Consider the following 22,903-nt stretch of genomic DNA (forward strand, 5'->3'; position numbering starts at 1 on the left):
TAGGAACGAAGAGGGGAAAGGGTGCAGGAGATGAGGCCTCAAATCACATTTCTGGGGAAGCCCCTCGGGTAGAGAATTCCAGACCCCTAACATTATCCTAAAATCTGCCCTTTCCCTTGAAGACCTAAGAGAGCCATCCCAGAGTGGGCTGAGATTCCTGAAAGTTATTATTGTGTTATAAATCTTTTTCTATCTTTGGAGGTGAAAAAGCTGGATGTAGGACATTAGACTCTGTCAACATATTTGGGTCAGAAGGTGCCAAAGTGCTGGGTGGAGATCATCGAGGATGGGCTGTTACCATGCACATTTTCATTAATCGGGCCCGCTTCATAACTCAGGTTTACTCTTGCTCAGATCCCAGCCTGCGAAGATGTCGTGTCAATAACCCCCCAGCCCTTGTGCCGTTCTGCCCATCTCACAGAGGTCTCCTTAGCACACCAGCTTATTAAAGCACTAGATTTTCAGGTTGCGGAAGGCAGGTCTTGTCCTCCACACCTGGCCCAGCTTCTCAAAGTGCCCTGGGTTCCCCCTTTCCATGCTGGGGAACCCTGGACAAAGGCCAGTTCACTGCCCTTCCCCCTCTGGCTCCAGCCTTCTTGGAAACAAGCCTGACCCCTCCTCCAACCCCACCCCAAGAGTTGCAGCATTCAGTGCACAGAATGCAGACTAGCAGCTTCTCCGCAGATTCTGAGTTCCAAGCTGGAAATAGAGGGGCCTTTGCTCACGTCATTGCATGAAATTCACCATCTGCCACTTCAACAAGAGAGACTCAGGGATGTTGAATGTGAAAACTCGGCTCTTGCTTGGGCAGTTGACTGGATTTCAGGGTGAGGACCACATCTGGCATGTTAACCCTGGGACCTGGGTTACCAATATTAGAGATTTGGCCTGATACTGGTCCAATAGGTGATGAACCCATAGTTACAGATCTCCTTTTAAACAGTCACCTCTGTGCATGCACAGACAGTAGGCAATAGGATCTAGCCCAGCCCGGCTGGCAGGGGTCCAGGGTAGATTTAGCTGTTTGATAAGTGGCTGCCGACAGAGTTGAAGCCACTGCCCCAGACGTTGGGGGTTGGGTCCCCCTCTGTTTAGCTGCCTTGTCAGTAGAGAGGGAAGACAGACCATGAGGAGCCATTGTGAGCATCTTTGCAGGTCAGAAATGTCTATGCTTTTGCTGCTGGAGACGGGAAAACACCCCCCTGGTTTTCTCTTCTTACTGCTTTTTAGTAGTGAGCAGTCAAGGTGTTTGGGGATTTGTCTTTGTGATTGTCTCTTCAGTGTGATTTTTGGTAGCCTGGATTTGTTCGCCTGCTTTCAAGCCTCCAGGGAGTCTCAGAAAAGCTGCTTTCCTCTGGGTGTGCCCGGTGTGTGTGCTGCCTGCCTGCATTCTCTCCAACTCCCCAGTAAGTCCTGGGTAGAGGTAGGGGTGGGAGGAATTGGGTTTTATTTTTCCTTTTTATTCCCCACAGAACTCAGCCCAATTTCATATACACAAACAACTCTGAACTCTAAACCCATCTGCCCAACATCTGTGTGCCTGACCTCTCCAGCAGGATGTCAAACAGTGTAAACAAAACATGTCCCCCTGACCCCTAAACCTGCTCCTATCCCTCTCAACTAATGGCAACTACGTCCTTCCAGTGGCTCAGGTCAAAAATTTTTGCATCATCTAGGATTCCTCTTTATCTCACCCCCATATCAAATCTAGCAGGAAATGCTGTTGGCTCAATATCTGACCACGTCTCACCGACTTCACCTCCTCTGTCATCTCCTACCTGGATTATTACACTTAGCCTCCTTCCTTCCTTCCATCTGGGCATCCTGGGCAGCCTGTTTTCAACATGGTGGCCAGAGAAGTCGTGTTCAAACCTAAGTGAGGTCATCTCGCTCCTCTACTCAAATCCTTCCCATGGCTCCCCATTTCTCTCTGAGCAAAAGCCACCAGACCCTACAGGATCTGCAGATACCACCCCAAAATCATCCTACATCTTTCTCCTCCACGCTACTCATTCCAGCCACACTGGCCTCCTTGCAGTTCCTTAAACACACCAGGCACTCCCCTGCCTCATGGCCTTTGTACTGGCTGGCCCCTCTGCCTTCTTTCTCTGCCTTCTTGGTTCCATCTTCATCCTCTTTGCTTAAATATCCCTTTCTCAGTGAAGTCCACTCTGCCATCCTATTTATGTTGTAAATGTCCCCTGTGCCAGTGCCTCTTGTCTCCCTTGTTCTGCTCTTACACTGGACTGGGTTCCAGATCGCTGTACAGTATACTTGTGTATGTTTTTCCCTATATATATTTATGTTTGTTTATTTATTTTTGTGTATGTCTCCCCTACCAGAAAGTGAGCTCCACAAGACTTGGGGCTTTGTCTCGTTCCTTCACAGATGCGTCCTCAGGACTTAGTGCCGGGCACAGTGCAAGTGTTTAAAGAATAAACAAATGTGGGTTCAAAGTGAAAGGTGGTTACAGGCTCATGGACTTTCCCCAGGAAGCCACGCTCCCCCATAGCTGCTCTTGTTTTGGGCACCTCTTTCATAAGGAGCTGTGAATCTGCTGGACACACAAGAAGAGGGAACAAAACTGAAGGAGGCCACAGACTGGGAGAAAATACCCATGGAAAAAGACATACTTGATAATGGACTGGGATCCGAAACATACAAAGAACTCTGAAAACATAACCATAGGAAAATGAATAACCCAATTAAAAAATGGGCAAAAGATCTGAACAGACACCCACCAAAGAAAATATACAGGTCCCAAAGAAGCATATGAAAAAGTGCTCATGATATGTCACTAGTGAATTGCAAATTAAAACAACAATGACGTACCACTATACACCTATTGGAATGGCCCAAATCCAGAACACTGACAACATCAAATGCTGATGACGATGTGGAGCCCTAGGAACTCTCATTCATTGCTGGTGGGAATGCAAGATGAGACATCTGCCTTCAAAGACAGTTTGGCAGTTTCTCACAAAACTAAGCATTCTCCTAGCATACAATCCAGCAGTTATGCTCCTTGATATTTACCTAAAGGACTTGAAAACTTAGGTTTCAAGACACAAAACCTGCACCAGCCAGCCTGGAACAAATCCAGGCTTCACACAAAAACCTGCACACAGATGTTTATTCATAATTGCTAAAACTTGGAAGCAACGAAAATGTCAATGAATGGTTAAGTGCACCATGGCACATCCATGCAATGAAATATTATTCAGCACTGAAAAGCAATGAGCTACCAAGCCATGAAAAGACGCAGAGGAATCTTAAATGCATACTACTAAGTGAAAGAAGCCAATTTAAAAAGATTACATGCGGTAGGATCCTAACTATACAACATTCTCAAAAAGGCAAAACTATGGAGATAGTAAAAGATCAGCAGTCGCCAGGGGTCAAGAGTGAGGGAGGGGATGACTAGGTGGAGCATAGAGGATTTTTAGACAGTGAAATTGCTCTGTATGATATTACAATTGTGGAGACTTGTCATTATACATTTATCTAAACCTATAGAATGTACAACACCAAGAGCGTAACCTAATGTAAAGTATGGGCGTTGGGTGAGAATTACATGTCAATGTAGGTTCCTCAAATGTAACAAATGCACCCCTCTGGTGGAGAATGTTGATAGTGAGTGGTGGGGAGTGGGGGGATGGGAGAAGTCAGGGGTGTATGTGGGAACTTTCTGCAGCTTCTGCTCAGTTTTGCTGGGGACCAAAAACTGCTCTAAAAAGTAAAGTCTATTGAGAAAAAGTTGAATGGGCCACAGTTCTTTTCAAACAGTAGATCTGCAGGCTCTAAATGGCTACTTCTCACCTATCCAGAGAAGCCCTTAGGACCTCTGCCAGAGAAGGGGTTTTGTTTTGGAGCAACCCTCACCTCAAGATTCTCAGGATCAAAGATGGCCATTGATGAAGGTGGAAAGGGAACGTCCTGGAGGATCCTCTACAGATGCACTTAGACTTGTTTCTTTCCTGCTCAACCCAGGAAAATAAAAGAAAGACTTCCTATTGCTACCCCTGACCCCCAATCCCAAAGTTGGGTGAAGCAGGATCCTTTAATCCACTGAAATGCTGCTGGGCCCTGGGGGTGAGGGGTCGGGGGTGGGTGGAAAGAGAAGCAGGAAGAGCTGGGATAGGTGACCCCAGAAAGCAGGAGCAAGAGTCCAGCCTCTGTCTAGAAGCCAACATCAAACAACCTACTGGTTTCTCTCTGACAGCAGTTCTGTCCTAAGGACAGTTCCCCTCTAGGCTTGGGCCCACATTTTGCACCCCCATCACTGTTGTGGGAAATGTAGTTTCATTTCTGCCCATGGGCACTAAAGGACCTAGGAAGACCTCTCTGGAATAATAATAGTCACTACAGATTTAGCTCCTCGTCCTGTACTAAGAGATTTACATCTATTATCATAATTAGTCCCCATAACATTCTTTTTTTTCATTTTTATTTCTATTTAAATAGGTTTTAGGGTATAGGTGGTTTTTGGTTACATGGTTAAGTTCTTTAGCAGTGATTTCTGGGATTTTTTTTTTTTTTTTTTTTAAGACCGAGTCTCACTCTGCTGCCAGACTGGAGTGCAGTGGTACGATCTTGGCTCACTGCAACCTCCAACTCCCTGGTTCAAGCTATTCTCCTGCCTCAGCCTCCTGAGTAGCTGGGATTACAGGCACGTGCCACCATGCCCAGCTAATTTTCGTATTTTTAGTAGAGATGGTTTTCACTATGTTGGCCAGGATGGTGTTGATCTCCTGACCTCCTGATCCACCTGCCTCGGCCTCCCAAAGGGCTGGAAGTACAGGTGTGAGCCACCGCGCCTGCCCTGATTTCTGGGATTTTAGTGCACCTGTCACCCAAGTAGTGTATGCTGTACCCAGTATGTAGTCTTTTATCCCTCACTCCCAACCTCCCCCCGCAAGTCCCCAAAATCCATTATATCACTGTTATGCCTTTGCATCCTCATAGTTTAGCTCCCACTTATAAGTGAAAACATATGATATTTGGTTTTCCATTCCTGAGTTATTTCACTTAGAATAATGGCCTTTAGCTCCATCCAAGTTGCTGTGAAAGACATTATTTCATTCCTTTTCATGGCTGGGTAGTATCCTATGGTATGTATACACCATATTTTCTTTAGCTGCTCATTGGCCTATAACATTCTTATGATATATGTATGAAATCAAGTAGCTTGAAAATGGTGGAGTCAGGATTTGGACATGGGTCTTTTTAACTCTATCCATTGTCAGTAGAGTTAAGTCATGTGTGTACTGCACAGTGGCCCTCAGGCAAGAGGGTGACTAAAATCCAGACCCTGTCCCCGTTGCCAAGCCATACCTCCTGGCCTAGGGATGAATCAGGCCAAGAGACAGGACCCCTTTTTGCAGTTTGCACGAAGGTGCTGAGGATGCTGGCTGCAGCCCTGTGCAGTGGAACCTGCTCTCTGGGACTTGCCAGGGCCATGTGTGCCTTTTCTGTTAGGACAGGGGAAAGGGAAAGAAAATGAAAGTCTTTTGTTCAGTACGTGGAAAAATGAAGAGGCAGAAAAGTGATCTTTCCAATACCTTAAATGATGAAGGCACTGCCTTCAGTGGTTTTAAGTCTTCCTGACTGTTTACTCTTAGCTACTTTGATTTTCTAGGTAAAACTGGTTTAAAATTTTTGTTTTTGAGACAGAGTCTTGCTCTGTCACCCAGGCTGGAGTACAGTGGCGTGATCTGGGCTCACCGCAACCTCTGCCTCCTGGGTTCAAGTGATTCTCCTGCCTCAGCCTCCTGAGTAGCTGGGACTACAGGCATGCGCCACCACGCCTAGCTAATTTTTGTATTTTTAGTAGAGACAGGGTTTCCCCATATTGGCAAGGCTGGTCTCGAACTCCTGACGTCAGGTGATCCGCCCGCCTCGGCCTCCCAAAGTGCTGGGATCACAGGTATGAGCCACCACACCCAGCCTAAATTTTGATTCCTGACTTCCAGGGTCTTTTTACTAGATCAGGGAAGATTAGACATAGAAAGGGGAAGATTCTTATAGGCAAAATTAAATTACAGCCTAAACTGAGTAAATTCTCACCAAAATCATTCTTCCCCAGGTGAGTATAAAGAGAAAGGGGCTGGAGAATCTCCCGAAGCTGGTACAGTTATTGGCGAGACTGCACCTGCATTGGTCTTTTTAAACCCATTAGAGTCTTAGTTATATATTTCTTCTTTCTCTTCATTTTCAGCCATGGAGGAAAGGATGTGATGAAAAGATGTCTTAGGAGACAACTTTATATTTTTCCATTTACGTTAAGTTCACCAAGATAGCATTTAAAGTAACCATGCTGGCCAGGCACAGTGGCTCATGCCTATAACCCCAGCACTTTGGGAGCTCAAGGCGAGGAGGATTGCTTGAAGCCAGGAGACTAGCCTGGGCAACATACTGAGATACTATCTGTGTGAAAAAGTAAAAAAAAAAAAAAATTAGCTGGGCTTAGTGGCACAGGCTTGTAGTCCCAGCTACTCAATGGGGCTGAGGTGGGAGGATCGCTTAAGGCCAGGTGTTCAAGGCTGCAGTGAGCCGTGATTGTGCCACTGCACTCCAGCCTGGGCAACAGAGCAACACTCTGTCTCAAAAATAAACAAACAATCGAACAAAGTAACCCTGTGAATAGAGCTGTAGATTAAACATACTATACTCAGTGTAACATCATCATGGCCTGCTTGAGAAATTAATGTTGTCTTTAACATACCAATACTCATTTTTATTCCTGGGGAGATTACTTGCAGCTTGATGGGTACATGTGGAATATTGATCGGGAGGTCGGGGGGAGTCCCAGATCTTGACCTTGGGGGTGTTAGGAGAGATTTAAGAGTTCCCCCAGTGTGTGAACTTCAGGATTTGTAGGATTGGAGCCCCTCCCTGTTTCTCTAGCTTTCCTCAGCCGGCTGGTTACCACATTTGTCCCTAGCTCTAGGGGCAGTCAGTTTGCTAAGCAAATGGAGGTGAAAAACCAAACCCAGCAAAAAATTCCAGGTCTCAACATCTTGGTCTTCCTAACTAGCTGTGTGTGTGTGGAGCCCATCCCGCAGCTGGGGCCTTGGGGAAAGTGTGGAGGCCACCAGAACACGGATGCCAGAAGCCCTGACTTGTGCAGCTCAAAAGCTTGAGGAACTTCAGTTAAAAGAAAATAAGGTTAGAACAGTGGAAAGGGAAAGAAGTGGAAAGCCCCTGTTTAAATACCTGGGAAAATGAAGAGGAAAAAAAATTATTATTTCAATTACTATGAAAATGTATTTTATTAGAAGATGGGGATTCATCATTGACACTCAAAAGCCCGAAAGGCAATATCCCGCACTATAATACCCCTGCCTCCACGCAGGGAGAATGAGTTATTAAATTGGAAGATGAATATTTTGCAGTTCAGTTAACTGCATCTGTTAAAAAAGAAATAGTTATAAACTTGCTGTGGGTCCTCAAACCCTCCCCCCTAAAGCTGTCTCTTGCCAGCCCCCAACCCTCTGTATCTTCAAGCATTTTGACACAACCCCCCTTTCATATTTCTACGGCATATGAAAATTCAGGAGTAAGAAAGAAAAAAGTCAGCAAATTAAATGCAAACCAGAGGTTTTTATTATTATTATTTTAAAAAACCAGTTGCATATAGTTCAATTGTGGCAAAGTGCGACAATTCAGTGCTTTCTTATGTATAACAGCTTTTCCTCCACTCCTATGGCAGCCTCAATAACGCAGCGCTTCTGTTCTGCATGAATAAATATGTATAAAATGTAATGCTGCAAAGAAATAAAATCCGATAACTGAAAGATACCATTTCTTAGATTCCGGGAGCAACATGAGGCATCAGCTTTTCTGATTCTTTGGTATTTATGTGAAGAGCCATTGAAATGATAATTTGGAATTTATTATTTTTTTTCAGGGGCAAGTAATTTCCAGCTGTCCATTGGGGCTTTAAGAAATGGAGCTTCTGGTGGTCTACCTGCCCATCCTGTTTTCTGGGTGGGGTCTGTGACTTCTTCTCTGCTTCTCCATTCAGCCCATATACTCACAGCCTGACCATCCTTTTCCTTCGCCGCCTCAGGACTCAGCCTCGTTAGTGAAATAATGAATTTAGCCCTCGGAGCCAGCTGTGCTTTTTCGCCCCCCGAGACTCAGGTGCCTGATGAGTTGCAAGCTCAACACAATTCCCTGCTCACAAAAAGGGAACTCACTCCTTCCTCTCTCTAATCTTGAAATTGCATAGGATAGTATTATAGAAATAATGTATATGTGAGCCCCTTTTATTTTCTTTTTCCCCTTTTTTCTTTTTTTAACTTTTATGTTAGGTTCAGGGGTGCATGTGAAGGTTTGTTACATAGGTAAACTCGTGTCATGGGAGTTTGTTGTGCGGATTACTTCATCACCCAGGTATTAAACCCAGTACCCAATTGTTATCTTTTCTGCTCTTCTCCCTCCTCCCACCTTCCCCCTCAAATAGATCCCAGTGTCTGTTGTTCTAAGCCCCACTCCCTTTTTTTTTTTATTATTAAAAGAGGAAACTGCTTACAAACTTTGGCACTTCTTGTCTCTAACATAAACACTTGGGACCCCGCTTCACAGTTAGTCTTGACTTAGTCCCCTGTCGTCTGCGAAGGCTGAAGCTGGGAATTATTAGCGTCCAGGTTGTCTAGTTCCAGTCCCCAAGGCTTTCACAAACTGGCCCCAGCCTACCCTTCCTGCCTGTCACCCAGCACGTCACCCACCACTGTCCAGAAACCCGGCGAAGTCTCAAGCCACACTTCTACTTGCACCCTGGTCTTTCCAGATCTTGGTATTGCATTGAGTCTTCCTTCTACCGGCAATGCTCTTTCTAGATTTAGAATTTTTAGCTTCAAGATTCTGCTCAGATGTCACCTGTTCTTTTTTTTTTTGAGGCAGACTCTCACTCTGTCACCCAGGCTGAAGTGCAGTAGTGTGATCTTGGCTCACTGCAACCTCAGCCTTCCGGGTTCAAGTGATTCTTGCACTTCAGCCACTGGAGTAGCTGGGATTACAGGTATGCACCACCACACACGACTAATTTTGGTACTTTTAGTAGAAATGGGGTTTCGCCATGTTGCCCAGGCTGGTCTAGAACTCCGGGCCTCAAGTGATCCACCTGCCTCAGCCTCCCAAAGTGCTGGGATTACAGGTGTGAGCCACCGTGCCTGGCCGACAGATGTCACCTGTTTTGCAACCACTTCTTCCCTTATTACCGCAGCTGCTAACATGTACCATGCATACAACGGTGGCGTGTCTACCGGCTCTGCCAGCCTCCTCTAGGGCGGAGATCAGATCTCAGCACTTTCTGCATCACCAGTGCATACGGCCCATGGTGAAATTAACAGCATCCAGTGTGTGTTGAAGGACTGAAAGGATGAACCACCCAGAAGAGACAGTATCCAGCGTATTCTTCCAGTGCTCAGGATTTTCTTTTTGGCCTCATTCCAGGAGAGGGTCGGCAGGACAATACTTGGGAGCACTTGAAAAGCAAGAAACTCAGGAGAGAGGTCACCATCCAATGATGAAGGTACTACCAGTGATGACATGTTCTGTCTCTACCTCAACTTGCAGCCCAGGGGCACCTCACAAACGTGCTTCATCGATGACAGTGTATGTTTATAGCGCTTGTGTTGTGAAAATAAACAGCACTTGAAGTGTAAAATTAGAAGTAAATAAATGAGTTAGGAATTATTTTCTCCACTGTTTAAACAAAGCTACTTCTCAGGTGGGACATTGGCTTCCTTGGAGCAAAGCCAAAATCTGGCTTGGTTAGCCAGAAAATGTAAACACATTTCTGTTAATGTTCAGGGTAGAAAGGAGAACCTCTCCCTTAACTGCTGTGTGAGGCTGGACTAGTTATTCAACCTCTCTGGGCCTTGGACCCTTATCTTTAAAATGAGGCTAATAGTGCCTCCTTCATTAAGTCTTTGCCAGGACTGAAATGTACACTTCATAGCATGAAGCTTGGATCAGAAAAGCACTCCATATATATTAGCTATTTGAATTATGATTTGGGTTTCAGGGAGTTTATTCCACCCTTATAAACATATCAAGTGGACACCATGTTTTGGTCTTTTCTCTCCTCCTCAAACCAGGCTGTGCTGAATGGGAATCCTCAAACAGCCCTCAGCCTCAGGGATAAGGTGTCCCAGCCATTTCTACTGTAATGGCTAAGAGCCCTTTTTGTCCAGTCTCTCCCTGTCCTCAGTTGTCCGGGTGAGGACAGCTGACTTTGGAATAGAAAGATGATGGGGCTACGTGTCCTTATTGTGAATCAAAACGTCGGGTCCATGTTTTGATTCTGAGGTCAGAATCAAACCAACCTCCTGGTTGGTTGGCAGGTCCTTGGGACTTTCGTGCCTTCAAAATGTCAGGTTATTTGCCCTGACTCCAGTAGCCCAGCACGACCCAAGTACTACATTCTTGGGCAGAGCCAGCCAGAGCCAGGAGGCACTGACTTTGTCTCTCCATAACCAAACGGCTGGGAAACTAGCTGGGAGGAGAGGAGGTGAGGCCAGCAGCTTGTGAACACACGGGCGGGCTCACTGTTGGCAGCGGGGAGGAGGCTCCTGGGCTGGGCTGAGCCCAGCCACCCTCACCCCAGGGGCCCACTACCCCACCTCCCCCTCTTGTTATGAAACCCACGGGGACAACCACACATGTGGGCAGCCGGGGGCTTTCCTCGAATTGACAACAGCTTCTCGCTGTCGCTCGGCAGAACATGAGCTGCTTACATAAACACTGCCTCAGAGACACCTGCAGTGTGGGACGCAGGGAGTTGGAGGAGGGTGGAGGGAGAGGCAGAAAGCTGCAGGGTGAGAGAACGGCTCCCCACCCCACCATGGAGGGGCCGTCTGTGCATCCATACACTGCACACGCGTGCGCAGACACACACACACACAAACACACACACACACACAGACACACACGAAGTTGGTTACTTTCTCAGCTGTAACCAGGAGGCAGGGAAGAAGGCAATGCAGTCCTCATTCTTTAGAGACTCAACCTGTGTCCCCAGCCCTCCCCATCTCCTCCCACAACCCCCTCCAAACTCAGCTTGGCTGGGAAAGGAAACTCCCCAGTCTGCTGTGCTCCTGCAAGCTGAGTGTTTGCAGGTGAATCTACTCCAGGTACAGGAGCAGCTCCTGAGGGAAAGGGGGTGGAGGGTGAGCATGGAGAGGGAGGGGGAGAGGGAGGGAGGGAGGGAGGGGCGGAATCCCTGGAATTTAAGGTTAGAGAATATAGTAGGGGACTGGCCTGGTAAGATGGTATTTGGGGGCCTCTACGGAAAACACATCCTGCAGGTCAGACCAGCATGGGCTCTGCAGGAGAGGGTGGAGGGTCAGTGCATGCTCAGTGGGAGGGCTCTGAGAGGTGGCAGGACCCGGCCCCGTGTGGCAGTGGCCTCGGGTTTCCAAGTGGTGCTTTCTCACTTTTCTGCCCGTCAGTTTACCTGACACACCAAGTGACTGAGATTGCTGCCTGTGAGTTACCCTATTGCTCATATCTAATCACAAAGCGCAGACAGGTGGGGAGGGCTTCCCTCTCCGGGCCTGGCACCTCTGGGTTTGGGTCCTCTGGCCTCCTTCCTCTGGGATGCTCACTCGGACTCTGCTACTGGCCAGCCTGAGCAAGTCGGCAGAGCACAGGATCTCCAAACAGGGGTGCATTCCCTGGCTTCATCAGAGAGGAGTCTTGGAGCTCAGGGAACAGAGAGCAAACTGGATGTCTAGGCCAAGCTGGATGCCAAGGGGAAAATAGCCGTCCTTTTGAAAGTATTCTGGCATTTTAACTATCATCACAGTTAAGCCATCACGGGCAGACCCTGGAGGCTGGAAGAGGGCATCCGGAATGATGTTGGGCTGGTTTCTTATCACAGAGCACCGGGTAGGGGGATGAGCTAAAAATTATAGTTCTTGTTCCCAGCTTAGCGTGGCTATGGGGCGGGTGGTATCTCCTCTGTGTTCCTTCATCTCTTTTGAGACTGAAAGAGAGGACAAGCCCTTCCCCATGGGAAACATTTTACTATGCTCTATCCTAATCTCATCTCAGAGCCCACTCACAGTGAACAGATCTCAGCTAGGAAGGGAAGAAAATATCCCCAGTGACGATGAAGACCAGACATGGAGGTTTAACTGATCTGTGTGAGGCCACAGAACGAGAGTGTGGCCTCAACGCTCTCAATGTTGACAGAACGGCACTCAACATATTGCATTGTGACATGTCTGCTTCTGGACTGCCTATCCCACCAGGCCGTGAGCGCCCCAGAGGTGGGAACTATATCTTAGTCACCCTTGTACTTTCAAGCCTCACAATGGGACCTGCCCAAAAAAGGGCACTCAGTAAACGTCTTGTGAACGCGTGAATTGGTGAGTAGCAGAGATGAGATTTCAAGCCAGTGGGGAGAGAAGAACACCTCTCAAAAGGAATGTTGACTCCAAGAAACATCAAAAGAGGGAAAGAACCTTGAGATTTTCCAATTCCAGCTCTTCAATCTACAGAAGCAACTGAGGTCCAGATAGGATAGATCACAGGCTCATTCCCATATAGCTAATTGGAGGCAGAGCCAGGACTACCACCGGGCTATTCTCACCACGTTGTCCCACGAGGGTCGAGGGTCGGGGAGGACAGGGAGCCTGCCCAGGGGTGCTTCACACCGGGGGAGGTGTGATTTCAGGCCTTAAGGCACACACACGCTTGAAAATAAAACTGCGTAATTCAACAAACATCTGCAGCAGCAATGCAATTATCTCTGAGATCTAAGCATTGATCGATGGGAGTTTTAATTACCAAACTTTCTCCATCCTCTTCCACAGAAGAAAAAAATTTTCTGGTGTGTTTATTTCATGGCAAAATATGGTAAGATTCTACGGCACACAGAGGGGTATGTTGCATTTGGGAAAAGGGTGTTAAGCACCATTTTTGTTGTGGTGGTTGTCTCGGCAGATGAAAATATTGTTCCTTTTGATCTCTCAGACTGAAAAGTAGATTGCCACATGCATCCAAATTTGGCTTCAAGTGGGGATAGCTCTACCCAAAGTGGGGCCTGAGCAAGGGGATGGGGAGGAGAGAGCCGCCTGGGGCTCTGCCCAGGGCCAGGACCCTGAAAGCAGTGGATGATGGGGAGGGGTGACAAAGCACAGGCACTCGAGCCTGGGGGAGACTCAGCTAGAAGGCGAGACAGCAGCCCTGAGTGGGCCCCACCTCTTCAGTAGGTGCCCATGTGACCTTAGCCACCTCAACTACCGTCCCTGCCATTTACTTCACAGGGCTTTTGTGAGGGTCAAATGACATGAGAACTTGCTTTGAGAAGCTCAAAGGGCTCTATAAATGTGAGGTATTGTTATTTCGGCAGGAGGATGCAGATGGGGGCTATAGATGGCCGTCCTGGGGTTTTAAAGGAAAAACTTGTTCAAAACCGCTCCTGAGGCAGCGATCACCTGCTTTACACTCACATTGACTTCTCTTTCAGGGCAGCTGTTGGTGTACGTGTTTTGTTTCTGATGCTGAGACCCTTCCTGAACCGGATCTCCATTCCTTCACTGAGCAGGTGCCTACTGTATGGCAGGTGCATGTGGGCTCTGGGGACAGCTCCAGGTGGCCTGTGCCCTCCTCTCTGCCAGGTGCTCTCCCTACTTGCCCTTCCCGATACCTACCTCCCCATTCTGCAGCCTTCTCTCGGCCATGCAGAGATGGATGTGGAGTGGCCCAGGTGGACCAGTGAGGGCGGGGAGGGACCCACTGGGGCTCTGGCAGGGGAAGCCTAGACCCAGACTCTACTCAAAGCCACTGGTTCTCCTGCCCACCAGGAGCTTCTATAGACCTCAAGACCTTGATGCAGTCCCCAAAGAAGGGGAAGCACGGGGCCAGGGCCAGGGCCTGGGCCCTGCTTGCCCTTGCCAGGTCTCACCACCCTTCCTGCTCTGCTCTGCCTGGGGGAAGAGGTGGGGACTGACCCCCATGGCTGCACTTCCCAGGCTTCCCAGATCCTCTGGATTTAGTTTGGGTTGAGCCATCTAGAGGTACTGGCAGGAAATTAAAGGGCAGGAGGGAAGAAGAAGCCAGGATATTCCTACCTCTCCCTCTTGGCGTCCAAAAGTGACTGTGGCCTTGACTGTGTCCATGGGGCCCCACGGGGCTCCAGTGTCCCCAGGGATGCCCCAGTTTCTGGACTCTCCCAATCCCACATCCTCCCTTTCTCCATCCAGCCTAAGGGCGGTAGTTGCTCATTTTGGGGTGCCTCTCACCCTCTTTTTTGGCTTCTCAGACCTTCCTATCACCTACAAGGACTTGTGCCTTTGCAAGCGTCCAAGGTTGGCCAACTTACAGACCCGGATGCAGACAGGCCAGAGCCCCTCAGACTCGGGCTTCCTGCAGCTACTGTATTTATCTGTTCACTTTTCTTATGTCTGTCCTGCTCTGCCAGGCTGAAAACTTCCTGAGTGCAGGACTGGGACCATCTCACTCGCAGTTGTATGTCCCCAGTGCCTAGAGCCATGCCAGGTATCTAATAGACACAAAATACTTGTTAAGATAAGAAATTAGTGGAAATCCCTTAAGTTCCAAATAGCGTTCTCCCCATGGGGCAATGCTTCTCCTTTGGGATTCACTCTCCCTCTTTGGAATAACTCCCCCTGGGATGAATCCCTGTTGCTGCCTGGATCACACTCAAGCCATCCAGTCCTACATGGATGATCCTGCCCATGACAGAGGGAGGCAGTAGCATACAGCAATTAGGGATGAAACTGTGCGGTGGGAGGCCACGCTCCATTACTACTTGTGTGGCCGTGAGCAGGTGGGGACTATTGACTTAACCTCTCTACACCTCAGTTTCCCCAGCAGTAAAATGGTGCTGAGAGTGGCTACTCTGTCCTCAGGCTGTTGTAAGAATTACTCAAGGTAATAAGCGTAGAAGCCTGGCTACCTTGTGGGTGTTGAATCACTGCCATCCCTGGCTCAATGGGGCAGATGAGGAAGGGGTTGTCAATGATACCTGGGAGGCTTCTCCAACATGTGGCCGTCACTGGTTTTCTGTGAAGATTAGAGAACCCCCCGGCCCTCCATCTCATTCACCTTTTTCCTGCTTCTCCCTATCCTTTCCCCAGTTCTTCAGAGAAAATAAGCATTTAGAACTGGGATCCATCCTGTCACTTTTCAGGGAAGGAAATGGGGACACAGGAAATCACAGCAGCCTTGCCAAGGCCCACAGCCTGTTATTGGCAGAACTGGAGACATGGGGTGTCTTAGTCCAACTCTAGGAAAGTGTGCGTCCACAGCACCAGTGACCCAGACAGTGTTGGCCACACCCAGGCAGCCCTGCACTGAGCAGAGGGGGGCGGAGCCAGCAGGGGGTCCCAGCTGAAGGGAGGTGGGTGCTTTTCTTTCTTGACCTCACAGATCCAGGATTTGGGGTGGTGTGGAGAATGTACCACGACTTTTTGTCATGCACGCATGGTGATGCTACCATGCCCTATTTTGATCATGAACAGAGGGAGGCCTCAAACTGGCAGAAAAGGGACCGTGGCTCCCGGAGAGAAAGCAGCCGCAGATGTGAAACTATGAAGGTGTATTAATCGTGTCTTTTTATTCTGTAATTTTTGTGCTTTGACATTTTGGGGCCTCACTGATCCTGGAGGGACTGCCCCTCCCAGGGCTAATTCCTAGAAATAGGAAATTCCTCTGTGAGAACAATCTGCTTATGAAAACCTACCAGTCCAGTGCCCATACCACCAACCACCTCCTCTATCAGATTTTTACACTCCAGGCCACTATCCACCTGCCCAAACCACCCCAGGGCGGGTACTAGACCACTAGGAACAGTCCTTATACCCAGAGCCTGTTGAAATGATTCATACTAACCAACCCTAACCCTGCTCACCCTACCCCACCTGTTCCTCCCACGATGAAGACTCCTACTCAGGTTTTTCCCTGGTTCCCTCTGCCTCCCAACCGAGCCTGGGGTATCCCCCATGTGGCCCTGCGAGACATACCCCCTGCCTCTAGGGATCTGTGATTATAAAACTTCCTCCTTCATGAGAGCCATTTCTGTGTCTGCATGTCTTCCCACACCTGATTAAAACAAATCCCCGACACCATCAAAACAACAGGGGCATCTATAGGAAAGCAGGGATTATGATGGTTGTTTAAAGGTTCAGAAATTCGGACCTGGAAGGATGCTTATCACAATTATCCTTCATTATATCCTTGATCCAAACACTTTCTGATGTGAGAACAGCCCCAAGGAGGCAGCAGAAAGTCCCATCAGTTTCTCACACTGAGATCAGCCTGCATAGTGTTTGCCACATCACCACTGCTTTGCATCACCCATTAACACACCCAGATCACTCTCCCAATACTCAAACCCACTCAAAAACCCACACCAGTGACCTGATCTCCCTGTGCCCCAAGGGGCTCTGGCCAGATCTCAACCTCCCACCCCCACATCCCTCTCCAGGGAAGGTTGTATCTGCACACTTAAAAAAAAAAAAAAAAAGGTGAGCTGAAGATGGCACAAAATTAGTTCCTTCGACAGAAAAATTTGCTCCTGAAACACTCTGCCAACCTGCTAATGAGTCGTCTTGAACCTTGCGTGGTGTTACCTCTAATTTTGCAGCCTGCTAGGATTTGAGTTCTGTGGACAGCCTCACATTTGGTTTGGAATTATAGGCTGAGTTGCTGCTCACTCCTATTATTGTGCTGTCAATCTTGTATTAGCGCATTATAATATGGTACACTGAATGCATCTGTTCTGTATATCACAGGGCCTCATTGTCATTTGTTGAATCATTTTGTCTTATATGATTGTTAAGCAATTATTTCATCTCAGGTGGCTTAAATTTTGATTACTGTATACTATTTGCGGGGGATACAAAAAAAGGGGGGGACAACTCCACCATCAGCTGATTTCACCAATTCTCCGCTCCAGGGTTCACACATATTTATGTTGGAGTGCAAAGGCTTCCGATGCCCGGACATGTGTCCTCCAATCTGAGAAGGGAACCAGGGAAGGGGCTGGAGTTGATGCATCTTGACTTAAGGGCTGGAGAGTTGGCAATTTTGGAGGCCAGTGAAGAGCCACGTAGAAAATGTCCCGCTGCCTGCCATCACCAGCAGCTCCTTTTGCTCCCAACCTGCAGAGAGGGCTCCCACACAGATAGCAGACACAGGGACCTCTTTAAAATGAAGATGAAATGCACCTGGTTCTACCACCTAGTTAGAAGCAGTTATGAAGGTTGAAGAGCTGTTATCTGAGATTTATAGCCCCAAATCTGCGAGATAGACTCTCCTAATTAATAAGACAAGGAAGACTAGAAAGTTGTGAAAACTACCTGGCAGGGCTTGGAGTCTACTGTCACCACCACGATGATAGCACTGTCTTTGCTGCTGAGCCTATTAGAATGTCAGGATGTGCATTCTTCTCTCCTAGTGGGATGGCACGGTTCACCTGGCTATTACAGAGAAGCAAGTGCAGATCGTGACTTAAGGCTCCGGGAGGAGAGTTAATCAGGGAAGAGCTGGTTGACAAGACTCACTCAGTGCATGACTTGAGAGCACCAAGAGGGGGAAAGGGAGAAGAAAGAACCTCTTCCAAAGGCAGCATCCACCCCCTTGACAAAGGGCCATTTCCCCCAGCCCGGGGTGCTTTCTGACTTCCTTTGTTCCCCAATGAGCGTTTTCTTCCTTGTCCCCAGCCTTCACATAAGTTCAATTCAACATCCTCTCTCTCTTCTCCCAATGTCCTCTCCTTAATTTTGCTGCATCCTCCAATGTGAATGTTTGCCTCCTGGTCTGGGATCTGTCTTATTCCCTTTATCTCACCTGAAAAAGCTTTCCCCTTTAATCTCTGCTCATTCAAGTCCTGCCCATCCTTCAAAGTATGGCCAAGCTCACCTCTTCCAGAAAGCCCCACCCTGTGGTGTTATCTCCATCCTGAATCACAGCAGCACTTACTGTGAGATAACTATCAGGTTACATCTAACAGAGTTCACTGCACTCTCCCCAAATGAAGTGGACACTTGTTGGCAGTAAGAAGAGAAGCTTTTTGCACCCAGTGGTACTTTCAATGCAATGCAAGGAGACTGTGAGGATACTGAAATGAGTATTACCCGGCCCCAGGAGATGAACACCGTCCTTGCTTGATGCCAGTTCATAAAGAGAGCTCTTGTTTATTGAGAGCTTATGAGTGCTGAGGAATTCACATAAATCATCTCATCTAAATTTTCCAACAATCATGAGATGGTTTCTCTTATTTCCTCCTTTTACGCATGAAGAAACTGGGGCTCAGGAGGTTAGATGACTTGCTCAGAGTCACACAGATAGTACAGGGCTGACCCAGAATTCAAGCCCAGGTCTGGCAGACTCCAGCACCCGCCCTTTGCCTCCACGACCAAGTACAAGCAGCAGGCTGGCACTGGCCTTTCCCTGCTATGACTGCCGAGCTGGGTTACACCTGCTGCTGGTCCCCAGCACCAGGCACACGACGCAACTGTGAGTCCTCCGGAGTAAGTGAGGGAGCTGGCACTCACCTTCTGCCTGAAGCAAAGGAGCTGTGCTCTTCCGTTTCAGTGTGAAAAAGCCTCAGAAGATGCCCAGCTTAGAAGGACACAGGAGGCAGTCTGTGGACATCGTCTCCACTTCCTGGCATCCTCAGCACTGTTGCTAGTGAAGCTACTCTGCCCAAGGTCTCCAGTGAGCTTCTGAAAGAAGTCAGGACTCATGCATGCAGATGAATACGCCTCGTGGGTATTCACCAGGTCCTCCTGGGAAGCCAGCTCTGTGTCCCAGGCACACCGTCTGTGTGCAAGAGAAGGGGAGCACCTGAGTTTGGGAATTGCTTTCATACCAGCTTATAGGCCACCCCAAGAACCGGCCTCCTGGCTTCATAGTCACAGACTGCCTGCAGGGTTGACTTATGCATCCTTTTGCAGGAGACAGGCTCACTTCTCTCCTGTGACTAACATGGAATTACGGGTTAAGGAGGGAAGTCGTACTCACCTGTTGATTCATTTATTCACTCACTTGCTCACTCATCAATCATTTCTTCAACAATGAAACCCTTACTAGACAAATACTGACTCCCTGCTCCAGAATAACTATCTGTTCAGTGCTAGGACTGTCAAATGAGTAAGCGTTTCTTCCCACAGGCGTTCAGGGTCTATTTCTGCACTTTACAGACAGGCAAGACAGAAGTGATCAGAAGCGGCCACCAACCATGGAGTCCAGAAACACGGCACAGTTCTGGAAGAGGCGAAAGGCAGCTCTTCCATCCATGCTGGTCAAGAGGAAATTCAACACACCTCACAGCCATTGAATCTGACCAGGCGTGTAATACATCCCATCGTCTTGTCAGTTAGCAGCTGTGGGACCTTGAAGGCTTCTTAAATTCCCCAAGTCTAGACTTTCTTATCTTTAAAATGCAGCTGAAAACAATGCCTGTCTCATGGAGGTGTAAGGGTTAAATGGAATCATGTAGAAAGCATTCAGCACATGTCAAGTCCAGGTCAAGGCCAACATGCAGGGGCAGGGAGAGGTGTAACCTCTTTCAGTTTGGAGCCACGCAGGACCCTGCCATTTGCAGCCCTTTGGGGTAAGACTGTAGCCCCCACACATCCTGCTGTCCCAGAGTAGTGGACCAGCAGGTGCACTGAGAGCTCTGGTGCACCTGGCATGCCCCCACTCCTCACACAGCAGCAACAGGGACAGTGACAGGGACCTGAGATGGGGTGGCCCACCTGGCTGGCAGCTGGCACTGGGCACATTGCCCAGAAGGTGGGGAGTTCTCAGGTAGGGGCAGAGGTGGGTGTTTGAGGGAGCAGTTAGCAGCACTGTCTGCTGTGGCAGGGGTCTCCTGGGTAAGGTCAGAGGGATTCGAGGAGGCCCAGGGATCACCCCAGGGTGGGGTGGGACACTGCTCAAGTCAGAAAGCAAAGTTGCAGGGTGTAGGGGAGGGGATGGGACTGTTAGTCTAATTGTGACTCATCTCTCCTTATTTTTCTCCTTATCTCTTGTATTTATTTTTTTTAATCCTCCCAAGTTACTGGGCCTTGAGGACACTCCTAGTGTGTGTGTGTGTGTGTGTATTTCTACATATATAATTTTTCTTTTTTTTGAGACAGAGTTTCGCTCTTGTTGCTCAGGTGGAAGTGCAATGGTGCGATCTCAACTCACTGCAACCTGCATCTCCTGGGTTCAAGCGATTCTCCTGCCTCAGCCTCCCGAGTAGCTAGGATTACAGGTGTCTGCCACCATGCCCAGTTAATTTTTGTAATTTTAGTAGAGATGGCGTTTCACCATGTTGGCCAGGCTGGTCTCAAACTCCTGTCCTCAGGTGATCCGCCCACCTCGGCCTCCCAAAGTGCTGGGATTACAGGCGTGAGCCACTGTGCCCAGCCACTCCTAGTATATTTTTATAATATTTACCAAATAAGACTGGGTGCGGTGGTCCATGCCTGTAATCCCAGCACTTTAGGAGGCCAAGGTGGGAGGATTCCTTGAGCCCAGGCGTTCGAGACCAGCCTGGGCAACATGGAAAAACTCCATCTCTATAAAACCTTTAAACATCAGCCGTGTGTGATGGTGTGCACCTGTAGTTCCAGCTCCTAGAGAGGCAAAGGCAGGAGGATCGCTTGAGCCCAGGAAGTCGAGGCTGCAGTGAGCCATGATCATATTTGCCAGCCTGGGTGACGGAGCAAGACCATCTCAAAGAACGTATTTACCGAATGAAGTTTTATGATGTTCTCTAGCACTTTTTAGTTTATTGTCTTTAAAAAGAAACCCTCTGAAGTGTCTCTGGAGAATACAAACGCATGCGCGCATGCACACGCTGGGAACAGGAGCTGCTTCAGTAGGTAACTGAGTGGGAGGGAGGTTAGCTTTTCACTGTGACCCTTATCTGTACACCTGCTAACTCAAAATAATTTAATAACAACAACAATGACAATAAAAAGGGAGTGAGTGCTCTCATTTTAATTGCTGTCTACTTATTTCCAGTTAATTGTCGTCCCCTGCGGTGGCCTGCAGGGGACTCCACACATCTTCTTTAGGACATAACTTCTTGGATGCAAGGCCAACCTAGGATGTTTGGCCAACCCACCCACTTCTTTTTTTTTTTTTTTTTTTTTTTTTGAGACAGTTTCGCTCTGTTGCCCAGGCTGGAGTATAGTGGTATGATCGCAGCTCACTGCAACCTCCACCTCCCAGGTTCAAGCAATTCTCCCACCTCAGCTTCCTGAGTAGCTGGGATTACAGGCTCGTGCCACCAAGCCCAGCTAATTTTTGTATTTTTAGTAGAGATGGGGTTTCAGCATGTTTGCCAGGCTGGTCTCGAACTCCTGACCTCAAGTGATCTGCCCACCTCGGCCTCCCAAAGTGTTGGGATTACCGGATGCCCCAACCCATCCAGTTCTAAAAGGACCGGCCACGGGAGAACCCTCAGTTTTGGCCCCTGCTATGAGGGTGGGGCTTGTAAGTGAGGTGGCCGTGGCTTCTGCCTATCTCTGGCCAGGCTCCTGGAGCCCTCCTGGGCTGGGCCACACCAGTTTGCTCAGGGGCACTGGTACCGCATCCCCAGATTTCCAACCAGGATCTCACACATCACTATGACATCATCTTCCTAAACCATTAATTTCATGCTATTCCTGTGCCCAGAAACCTGCAATGCCTCACTTCTGTCCCCATCAAATCTCAGTGTTCTGGGCCTCTGCCACCAGGCCCTGTGCCCAGCTGGCTGGTTCCTCACTTCTGTCCAGCATGCCACCAGGTCTTCTCTTCTTCCATGTCAGGAAGTGCTGGGCTCAGGATTCTTACACCTTATTCCCCATGCTGGGAGCTCCCATCTCTCCGCTTTCCTGGCTAACCCGGGGCTAATCCTGGCCACAGGCTTACTCCTCCAGGAAGCCTTCCAGGCTTCGGCAAACTCCCATATGCTCAGTCACTATGTGATTTAACCACTGAGAAGTACCTCTCATAGTTTATTCAAAAGTATGTTTGTTTTGTCTTCTCAAGTGGATCATAAGCTCTCTGCATTCCCATAGCACCAGGCTTACTGCCGGGCACAATCTTCAAACCTCGAAAATGACTTGATTTGATTTGGACTCAAAAGACCTGGGTTTGACTTCTGAGAGCCTGAGTTTGCACAGCTATAAAATGGGGATAATTTTCCTACCATACAGGATTTGTTGAAATCAGAGCTCAGGAGAGAAGCACCCATTTTGGAGCTGGGAAAAGGAGGAAAAGAAGACCATGGGAGTGAGAAACAGCAGGAGGCAGAGGCTGGGCCATCTGAGCCCCCTCAAAATCCAGAACAATGCAGGGGCTGAGAAGAGGAAGGTGGAAGCTGGGCTTTGGGGAGAGACCCCAATCTCCTTCAGAAGATGCTACCCTGTTCTCCTTTCTGCTCTAAGGCTCCGGGGAGCTCAGAGTTTAGGGAGATGGTAAATGGGAGAGAAAAATTAAAGGCAAGAGAAGTCTAAGGAAGTCGTCAAAGCACAGCCAAGCAAACAGAACCCTTAAAGGAGGTAAAAGGTAATGCCGTAAATTACAGCTTAAAAGCCTCGTTTTGGGCAAATTGCTTTTTAACAAGCAGACAACCTCTATCAATAGCATCTACCGTATGTTTTTATAAAGTGCAGAAATATGTTTTTAAAAGGCCGGTAAATAAAGTTCCTATCGATTTGAACTCAAGTGTAATCTGTTTTTCTGTCTGCCACCAACACTGGTAATAAAGCAGAATCATGTAATACGGTATTTCAGCTAATGTGACTATACATCACTGCAGGGACGCCCTGCTCGGTGGCGATCTATCATTTTCTATTGGTATTGCTTAGCTGCAGAATTTATAAACTTGCTCCAAATTGATGCAATGTTCAATTTTCTTTTCCAATTTATTTTTGGT

The 22,903-nt window shown here is 48.2% G+C and overlaps 1 protein-coding gene and 1 long non-coding RNA gene across 5 annotated transcripts in view; one reads left to right on the forward strand and one right to left on the reverse strand.

The window, feature by feature from the left end:
- Positions 1-22,903, reverse strand: part of PEBP4 (phosphatidylethanolamine binding protein 4) — a 286,848-nt gene that overhangs the window by 154,236 nt on the left and 109,709 nt on the right. The gene's annotated exons all lie outside the window — the stretch shown is intronic.
- LOC103786962 (uncharacterized) lies at positions 10,812-22,687 on the forward strand. Of its 2 annotated transcripts, none has more exons than XR_004672834.3 (3): positions 10,812-11,141; positions 13,484-13,561; positions 16,937-22,687. It is a non-coding gene; the product is annotated as an uncharacterized LOC103786962 (long non-coding RNA). The 2 variants fall into 2 exon arrangements; XR_004672835.3 differs by having other exon boundaries at positions 17,438-22,687.

The sequence above is a fragment of the Pan paniscus genome, chromosome 7, assembly GCF_029289425.2.
Source record: "Pan paniscus chromosome 7, NHGRI_mPanPan1-v2.0_pri, whole genome shotgun sequence".
NCBI classification, from domain to species: Eukaryota; Metazoa; Chordata; class Mammalia; order Primates; family Hominidae; genus Pan; species Pan paniscus.